We start from the raw sequence: 9,715 nt of genomic DNA on the forward strand, positions 1-9,715 counted from the left end.
CAGACCCTTTTTTATACATTTTCCCTGCTGATACAGCTATGAAGTAAGCCTTTACTAAAATTGTGCTGAATACATATGTATTCGTTTCTTTTTGTTCGGAATCAAAGGACCAAATTTTAAATTCTGCCACTTTCACTTAAGAAGTGTGTGAATTTGGGAAAGTTTTAGTTTATTTTATTCATTAACATTGATGAATCTCAGTTACTTTACCTACAAAATGATAGGATTTAGATGTATTTTAAGGTCCTTTCCAGGACTTGGCGTAAAAAATTCTGTGGGTCTCAATGTCCTCACTCTAAAATAAGTTATTAAGCTAGATATATAAGGTCTCTACCAGTTCAAAATTTATTATTCTACTGTATTTCCTCCCCGTTCCTCCTCCTCTTCCTCCACATTAAAAGTAGAATAACAAATTTTTGAAAGAAAAACATTTCAAAACTTTTTAAAAGTATCTTTTTAAACTCCAATACATATTTTTATTGATAAAAGCATTATACAGAATGCTAAAGTTACACTGAACAAATTGCCCATGCTTCATGTTGGTGTCAAGTCATTTTGAGTCTTCTTTAAATAAACCATATTTTTCTTGGTAGTTTATCATAGTTCTCATCACACTTGATTCTGTGCCAACCTGTAAATCAGCCTCAGAAGAAAAAGTTAATTTCTTTAAATAATAACAGCCACAATAGCAACAATAACAATAGGCTCTTTCTCTCTTACTTACCAAATAATTTTCTTGAGAACACTATGGAAATTTTCAGCCCAGCTCTCTAGCATTATATCCTTATCACTAACCAATGTGGTTCTGTGAGCACTGAGTAGTTGTGGTTCACCATAGACTTATCACATAAATAGCCTTCAAGTCATCATAAAAGCACTTTGAATTGTTATTAACAGCATCTGCTTTCTTACAAAGCCAAGAATCCTGCACCAGTCTGAGCTTTGCTTGTACTTTGCTTTTGATGGAATTAAATGCTTCCTTCTTAGATATGGATGAACTATCCTGCTGCTAAACCCTGTGGAGTTCTCGTTTTTCATCTAGGAGTTTCTGAATTTCCCCATCATTTTCATCAAACCTGTCTTAGTGTTTGCAAGTGTTCTGACACAGATGAGCAAATTCTGTGCTATATATCAAATCTCTGAAAGTTCCCCACTCCTTTTCTGTTCCACTACTGGCAGTTGTGTGTTGGCTCAACTTTCCCTCCAAGTTAGCAACAAGCTTCCCACTCAAAGAAGAGTTCTAATTTACATTTTTAAATTCAGTCATCTACAATTAAAGTATCTTTAATAATTGTTCCCTAAATACCTTTCAAATGGTAACCTACTATTTATTATAAGAATTACATTTCAGCCTCTCTTCTTCCTTGAAGTTCTTCCTACGTCCCTGTTTTAGGCCACAATATATTTTCTACATAGAATTCCTTTTCCCCCAAGTTTCACCTGTTTAGTTTTTATTCAGCCTTCAAGACAGAATTTCAAGGACATCTTTTCCACAGACTTTATTTTTTATATATTTTGAACTGATTTTTTAGTCCTTTTATTTATTTCTGAATGTCCTTTCAGAATTCTGAATTTAACATTAATTAAGGTGAGTATTTCTGCTTACAAAGCAGAAGAGGAAAAGAGCATTCACAATGAAGCATTGAATCTGTAGTATGTACAGTATGCTTCTTCTGTTAAATGAAAAATAAACAAAATTTTCTTTGAATAGATTTTGTTGACTTTAATATCACCTTGATTTTCCCCTGTATTCCTTTTCTTCCCTTTCTAAGAGACCTGTTCATTAGACGTTTTTGTGTATGTAATGTAAAATAGAGGGAAAAAATCATCTAAGACTATACAAGATTACACATTAAAAAAAAAAAAATCTGACACTGTATTCAATGTTCCAGATCCATAGATGACTACTTGCACAAAAGAAGAGAGGGAAGGTATCTTCTCAAACATTTTTCCTTTGAGATTCATGCTATTCATATCTACCCCTCAATCAAAATTCTGGTAGTTGTTCTCTACAGATCTCCAGGTGGCTCCTCGTCCTTCTTCAATGAGTTTGATATTTAGCATGAAATTCTTTTTCTCCATCCCAACTCCTGCCCTAATATTAGGAAACTTCAGCATAGACACTGGTTCTTCCTCAAAGAAGAATCTTTGGGTCCACCATTTACTTTTTTTCCCATAAGTTACTCTTCCACATGACCACAGGACAACAAAAAGATGGATATACCCTCCAGTTTGACATCACCCAAGTATATACCTCTCTATGTTTAAGAATGCTGAAATCTCCTTAACTGACCATAACGTGATGGCATTTTTCTCTGTCTTCTCTTGCGCAATTATACTCTTCCACCTATCCATGACCTCTAATCTCTTGATCCCCTTCATTCTCTCCCAGGCCATCTCCCTTCCAGTAGCTGCTCTCTGTCCTTCCTACTTGACTCCTTGGTCAACCAGTTCAAGTCTACATTGTTGTCCTCTCTTGAATGTCTACTTTTAATTTTTATCATATCATTATTTATATCTGGGTAAGGCTTGGATCACTCTCACAATCTGTCACCTTCATGCCCATATATACACTGCTAAATTTACATGCTGCTAATTAAAGTGGAGAAAATCATGCATTTGTTCTAAATGGGTCCACTACAAATTTGTGGGACCAAATATCAACTTGGCTCTTACTACTGCTAGGCAATCTTATTATACTTCCCTTTTTAACTGAATATCCCACTCTCCATTGTAGCGCTTCCAAACCTTTTCAACCCTCCTCAAACCTCTTTTCTCTCAGTCTCTGTGTCTCTGTCTTTCTTTATCTCCTGGATCATTTCCTGCTTTTCTACTACCTACAAACATGACAATGCCTACCCTGTCCTGAAAAAAAAATTCACTCCTCCCCCGAGCATGCCAGCGTGATTGGGGTGGCCTTCGCGGCCCCCTCAGTCTGCGTCTCAGCGCGGTAGGCAGAGCACCATGTCTGCGCCCCTTGAGCCTGAGGTCGGGGCGCTCTTGGAAGAAGCCCAGAGGGCCTTCCGCAAGGAGTTTGGGTCCGAACCCACCCTGGCAGTGTCTGCCCCCGGCCGAGTCAACCTGATCGGAGAGCACACGGACTACAACGATGGCCTGGTGCTGCCCATGGCTTTGGAGCTGGTGACAGTGCTGGTAGGAGTTCCACGGTTGGATGGCCTCATCTGTCTTGTAACAACCTCGGAGTATGCTGATGAGCCAAGGCGGGTAGAGTTCCCACTACCTACTGCAGATCAGCCTCTGGAACCTGGGATGCCTCGTTGGGCCAACTATGTGAAGGGGGTGATACAGCATTATCCAGCAGCTTCTCCCCTCCCTGGCTTCAGTGAAGTGGTGACCAGTTCAGTGCCACTGGGTGGTGGCCTGTCCAGTTCTGCATCCCTGGAAGTGGCAACTTATACATTCTTGCAGCAGCTTTGTCCAGACTCTGTGGCAGCAGTCATGCGTGCTCAGGTGTGTCAGCAGGCAGAGCACAGCTTTGCAGGGGTGCCCTGTGGCATCATGGACCAGCTCATCTCACTGTTCGGGCAGAAGGGCCACGCACTGCTCATTGATTGCAGGTCCCTAGAGACATGCCCGGTGCCCTTGTCAGACCCAGGTGTAGCTGTGCTCATTACCAACTCCAATGTCCGTCACTCACTTGGTTCTAGTGAGTACCCTATACGGCGGCGTCAGTGTGAATCAGCTGCCAAGGCACTGGGCAAGAAGAGTTTGCGAGAAGTAGACATGAAAGATCTAGAGGCCCGGAAGGAGCTGCTGACCAAGGAGGAATTCCAGCGGGCACGGCATGTTGTGGGGGAGATTCAGCGCACATCTGAGGCTGCAGCTGCTCTGAGCACAAGTAACTCTAAAACTTTTGGCCGACTCATGGTGGAAAGCCACAAATCCCTCAGGGATGACTATGAGGTGAGCTGCCCTGAGTTGGATCAGCTGGTGACACTGGCCCTCTCTGTGTCTGGTGTATACGGCAGTCGCATGACTGGAGGGGGCTTTGGTGGCTGTACGGTCACCCTCCTGGAGGCAGATGCAGCAACCAGAGTCATGAAGCATATCCAGGATCAATACAAAGGGACCGCCACCTTCTACCTCTCGAAAGCAGCTGATGGGGCCAAGGTGCAGCCTTTGTGAAGAGTCATTGTGGAGAGAAGTACAAGCTGGATACCTCATACTTGGGAGGACCTTCCCCTGGGTGGGCAATGGACCATGATGGGGGAAGCTATCTGTTTATGAGTGATTAAATAAAAATTTCTACAGTTTTGAGTAAAAAAAAAAAAAAATTCACATGATCCTGCAATTCCGACTATCATACTATATCTTTTCTGCCCTTAGAAGCTAAAGTCCTTGGAAAGGTCATCTACAATAATAGACATATCTATTTTCTCTCCCCTTAGTCTTTTCTAGCTTCCAGCCTTGCCATCCCACTGAAACTCTTCTCTCCAAAGTTACTTATGATCTCTAAATTGCCAAATTCAATGACCTTTACTGAATCATTCTCTTTGTCCTCTCTGCAGCCCTTGATACCATGGATCACTCTTTCCTTGATATTTGTTTCTCTCTAGGTTTTCAGGACACTCTCTTTTTTTTTCTTCCTATCCATCTCACTGTTCCATTTGTGTCTCTTTTGCTGAATTCTCCTCCAGATCACACCCTTTAATGATAAGTGTCCCTATAAGCTCTGTTCTGTGTCCTCTTCTCTTCTCCCTCTATATTAATTCATTTAGTGATCTCATCAGTTCCCATGGCTTTAAGTACCACCTCTATGCTGGTGATTCTTAAATCTACCTCTCCTGCCCTTATTTCTCCACTGAACTCCAATTTTGCCTCTCCAACTGCATATTACACATCTCAAATTGGATATTCATTAAGTATCTTTAACTCAATATATTCAAAGCAAAACTCATTATTTTCCTGTAAATCCCCCTCTCCTTTCACCTTCCCTATTAGTATAGAGGACAACACCATTCTCTCAATCTCTCAGGCTCACAACCTAGAAGTCGTCCTGGATTCCTCTCTATCTATCACACTCCACATCTAAACTGTTGCAAAGACCTGTCAATTTCACTTACCAGGTGTCAAGTGATATTTAAGTCCAAGCTCTAATCACCTCACACCTGGATTAATACAATCACCTGCTGAAGGGTCAGCCTCCCTCAATCCCTCCCCACTCCAATCCACTATCCATTCATTCTTTCTTTCTTTCTTTCTTTCTTTCTTTCTTTCTTTCTTTCTTTCTTTCTTTCTTTCTTTCTTTCTTTCTTTCTTTCTTTCTTTCTTTCTTTCTTCCTTCCTTCCTTCCTTCCTTCCTTCCTTCCTTCCTTCCTTCCTTCCTTCCTTCCTTCCTTCCTTCCTTCCTTTCTCTTCATTTTTAAATTCTATTTCTCTGAACTCATCATTTTTTCTTACTAGCAAGTTTTTTTTTCTACAGAATTTCTTGAAAGATGATGTCTAGGGTCTTTATTTTTCATGGCATTCAGGTAGTTCAATAATTTTAAAATTATTGACCCTTGATCCATTTTCCAGGTACGTTGTTTTTTCCAATGACATACTTCATATTGTCTTTTATTTTTTCATTCTTTTGGTTTTGTTTTATAATTATTTGATTGAACATAAAGTCATTAGCTACCATTTGCTCCATTCTAATTTTTAAAGAATTTTTTTTTCAGTGAGGTTTTGGACCTTTGTCCATTTGGCTCTTTCTGCTTTTTAAGGCATTCTCTCCTCATTGAACCTCTTTCTACCATTTGGGTTAGTTTAATTTAAAGGTGTTATTTTCTTCAGTATTTTTTGGGGGTTTCCTTTATCAAGCTATTGACTCATTTTTCATGATTTTCTTGCATCACTCTCATTGCTCCTCCCAATTTTTCCTCTGCTTCTTTGACTTGACTTTCAAAATTCTTTTTGAGTTCTCTTATGGCCTAAAACCAATTCATATTTTTCTTAGAGGCTTTGAAAGCAGGAGCTTTGGGTTTATTGTCTTCTGGCTGTATGTTTTGACAATGATGTAAGACAATATCTCTGTACTGAGAAAGTAAGAATGTATACTTTGCTTTCTTTTCCCCATCTGCTCATTTTCCCAGTCAATAACTTGACTTTTCAGGTTTGTTAAGTGGAGGGTTCTAGAAGCAGCCTGTGCTTCAGCAGTGGTTTGCAGCTGCCTGGGGCTATCAGATGGCTGGGGATGGGGCTGGGCTCAGCAAGGGCTGGGGCTGGGGTTAAGCAAGAGGTAAGACTAGACCAAGTACCCCTCTCAGTCAGAAGACAGACTCTTCCCATTGACCTTTGATGCTGACTTTAGCCTCTGTGGGTTGAGAAGTTAGTAATCCATAGAAACTGCCAGTGATTTAGTTCCCTAAGACCTGCTCCTGCTCAATCTGAGTGGCTTGGCTGAACTGCGCTCCCCTCACTGTCTGATGTGATAGACCTTTCCTGAATGACCTTCCAGATTGTCTTAAGCTGGAAATCAGCTTCAGCTGTCATTTTGTGACTTCTGCTGCTCTAGGATATGTTTAGAGTCATTTTTATACCTTTATTGAGGGGTTGGGGGGGGGGAAACTGTAGCAGGTCTCTTCTTCTACTCCACCATCTTGGCTCTATTCCCTCTTTTTTTCAATTCTATGTAAAAATACTTTTCAATATTCATTTTTGTAAAATTTTGAGTTCCAAAATTTCTCCCTCTTTCCTTCTTTCCCCCACTTCCCAAGACAACAATCAATCTGATATAGATTACTAGTGTACATCATGTTAAACGTATTTCCACATTAGTCATGTTGTAAAAGAAGAATTAGAACATAAGTGAAAAAAACATAATAAATCAAAAACAAAAAAAGTAAAAATGTAAAAACAGTATGCTTTGATCTGTGTTTAGACTCCATAGTTCTTTCTCTGGATGTGGTTAGTATTTTCAATCTTTTGGAATTGTCTTGGATCAGTATATTTTGGAGTAGAGCTAAGTCTATTATAATTATCACACGATTTTGCTATTGCTGTGCACAATTATTCTCCTGATTCTTCTCATTTCACTCAGCATCAGATCATGTAAGTCTTTCCAGTTTTTTTCTGAAATCAATCTGTTCACCATTTCTTATAGTGCAATAGTATTCCATTTCATTCATATACCAGAATTTGTTCAGCCATTCCCCAGTTGATGGGTATGCCCTCAATTTCCAATTCTTTGCCACCAAAAAAACGAAAATAAAAAGAGCTGTTGTAAATAGTTTTGTACATGTGGGTCCTTTCCCTTTTATATGATATTTTTAGAATAGAGACCTGGTAGTGGGATTGCTAGAATGAAGTATATGCACAGTTTTATAACCCTGTGGACCTAGTTCAAAATTGCTCTCCAGAATGGTTGGATCAGTTCACGACTTCACCAAAAATACATTAGTATTCCAATTTTCCTTCATATTCTTCAACATCTAAAATTTTCCTTTTTTTGTCATATTAGCCAATCTGATTGGTGTGAGGTAGTACCTCAGAGTTATTTAATTTGCATTTATCTAATCAATAGTGATTTAGAACATTTTTATATGACTATAGATTCCTTTAATGCCTGCATCTAAAAACTACCTGTTCTTATCCTTTGACCCTTTATCAACTGGGGAATGTAAATTTGATTCACTTCTTTATGTGTTTTAGAAATGAGACTTTTATCAAAAACCTGGAAGTAAAAAAAAAAAAATGCTTCCCACCTGTCTTCTTTCCTTCTAATCTTGTTGGCTTTGGCTTATCTTGTGCAAAGCTTTTCCATTTAATGTAATCAAAATTATCCATTTTGCATTTCCTAATGTTCTCTCTCTTGTATCTTATTTGGCCATAAATTCTTCCCCTCTCCATAAACCTGATAGGTAAAATAGTCTTTGCTCTCCTAATTTGCTTATGATATCATCCCTTATACTTAAATCATGTAGTAATTTTAACTTTATTTTGCTACAGGATGTGAGATGTTGCTCTATTTCTAGTTTCTGCCATATTATTTTCTTGTTTTCCCACCACTTGTCAAATAGTGGAACTAATCATTTCTTATAGCACAGTAGTATTCCATGGCAATCTTATACCATAACTTGATTAATCATTTCCTAATTGATGGACATCCCTGTTATTTCCAGTTCTTTGCCACCACAAAGAAAACTGCTATTAACATTGTGGAACATGTAAGTTCTTTTTCTTTCCCACAATCTTCATTGGAAATAGACACAGTAGTGGAATTGCTGGGCCATAGAGTATAGGCAGTTCAATAATTATATGAAAATAATTGCATAATAGCATGATCAATTCGCAATTCCTTCAACAATGAGTCTCCCAATTTTTTCCTCTCCCAATGTTGCTTTCCCCTTCAACCATTCTAGCCAGTCTGGTAGGTGTAAAATGTTGTCTCAGAGTTCTTTTACTTTGAATTTCTCTGATCAGTAATGATTTATAACATTTTAATACTACTATGAATTATTTTGATTTCTTTGCTGGAAAACTGCCTGCTTTTATCCTTTGACCATTTATAAATTGGGGAGTGATTCCTATTCTTATAGATTTGGAAAAGTTCTTTACATATTTAAGATATGAGACTTTTATTTGAGAAAATGTCTATAAAACTTTGTTCCAATTTTCTGCTTTTCTTTTTATTGGGCTATATTTGTTTTATTTATACAAAATATTTTAATTTAATATAATTAAAACATCCATTTTACACCCAACTTTGCTCTCTATATCTCATCTTTTCAGAAATTATTCACTTATCCATAAGTCAGATGAATAACATGTTCCATATTCTATTTTTATTATAAAATTTCTCTTTGTATCTAGGCCAGGTAACCATTTTTTACCTTTTTTTTTTTTTTTATAAATAGTGTAGGATGTTAGTCTAATTATGTAAAATTATTCTATAGATAATTCTATTCATCAGTTTTTTCTCAGAATGAAGATAGTACCCTTCTTTATCTGTCCTTTGTGGTTAATTTGGTCTTTTATACTAGTCAAAAGGATTTATTCACTTAAAGTGGTTCCTAAAACAATACTATTTTCACTGTACGCAAATTTCTCTTTGTTCTACTCATTTTGCTCTTCATCATTTTGTGCAAGTCATTCCATGTTTTTCCAAGATCATTGTTCACTGGTATGCAGGGTCAATATAATAAAAAGATAATTTTACTCAAACTAATTTATATATTCAACACCATCTTAATTAAATTATCAAAACTTAGTTTACTTAATTAGAAAAAAATACTAAATTTAACTTGGAAGAACTTTTTTTTCAAGAATACCAAAGGAAATAATTTTTAAGAAGTAAAGAGTTTTAGCAGCACCAGAATTAAAACTATATTATAAATCAGCAATTATCAAAACTATTTGGTGCTGGCTCAGAAAAAGAAAGGTGGAGGCAGAGCCAAGATGGTAGAGTGAGAACAACTACTAACCTTTACTCTTAGACAAACTCCTTGAGATGCCTCTAAAAAGAGAATCTGACTGGATTTTAGAGGGACAGAATGCAATAGGAGACAGACAGTGGCAGATTCATAGTCCGGGTCAGATTAGAAGGTTGACAGGAAGGATCTGTTCTACGGGACTGGAGGAGCACACAGAGCACAGGGCACAGTCTGTACCAACATGTCCCAGCCTCAGCAGGGCCAAGCAGGAAGCCCCAGGCACTTGAGGCAGCGACCTTACTGTGGAATCTCAGGAGAAGAGTTTAGCAGAACCAAGCAAG

At 38.1% G+C, this 9,715-nt stretch overlaps 1 pseudogene; it reads left to right on the forward strand.

Moving 5' to 3' along the window:
- The first annotated feature begins 2,932 nt into the window (after positions 1–2,932).
- On the forward strand, positions 2,933–4,271 carry LOC140501412 (galactokinase pseudogene; annotated as a pseudogene).
- The last annotated feature ends 5,444 nt before the right edge of the window (positions 4,272–9,715 follow it).

This window comes from Notamacropus eugenii, chromosome 4 (assembly GCF_028372415.1).
Source record: "Notamacropus eugenii isolate mMacEug1 chromosome 4, mMacEug1.pri_v2, whole genome shotgun sequence".
Classification (NCBI taxonomy): domain Eukaryota; kingdom Metazoa; phylum Chordata; class Mammalia; order Diprotodontia; family Macropodidae; genus Notamacropus; species Notamacropus eugenii.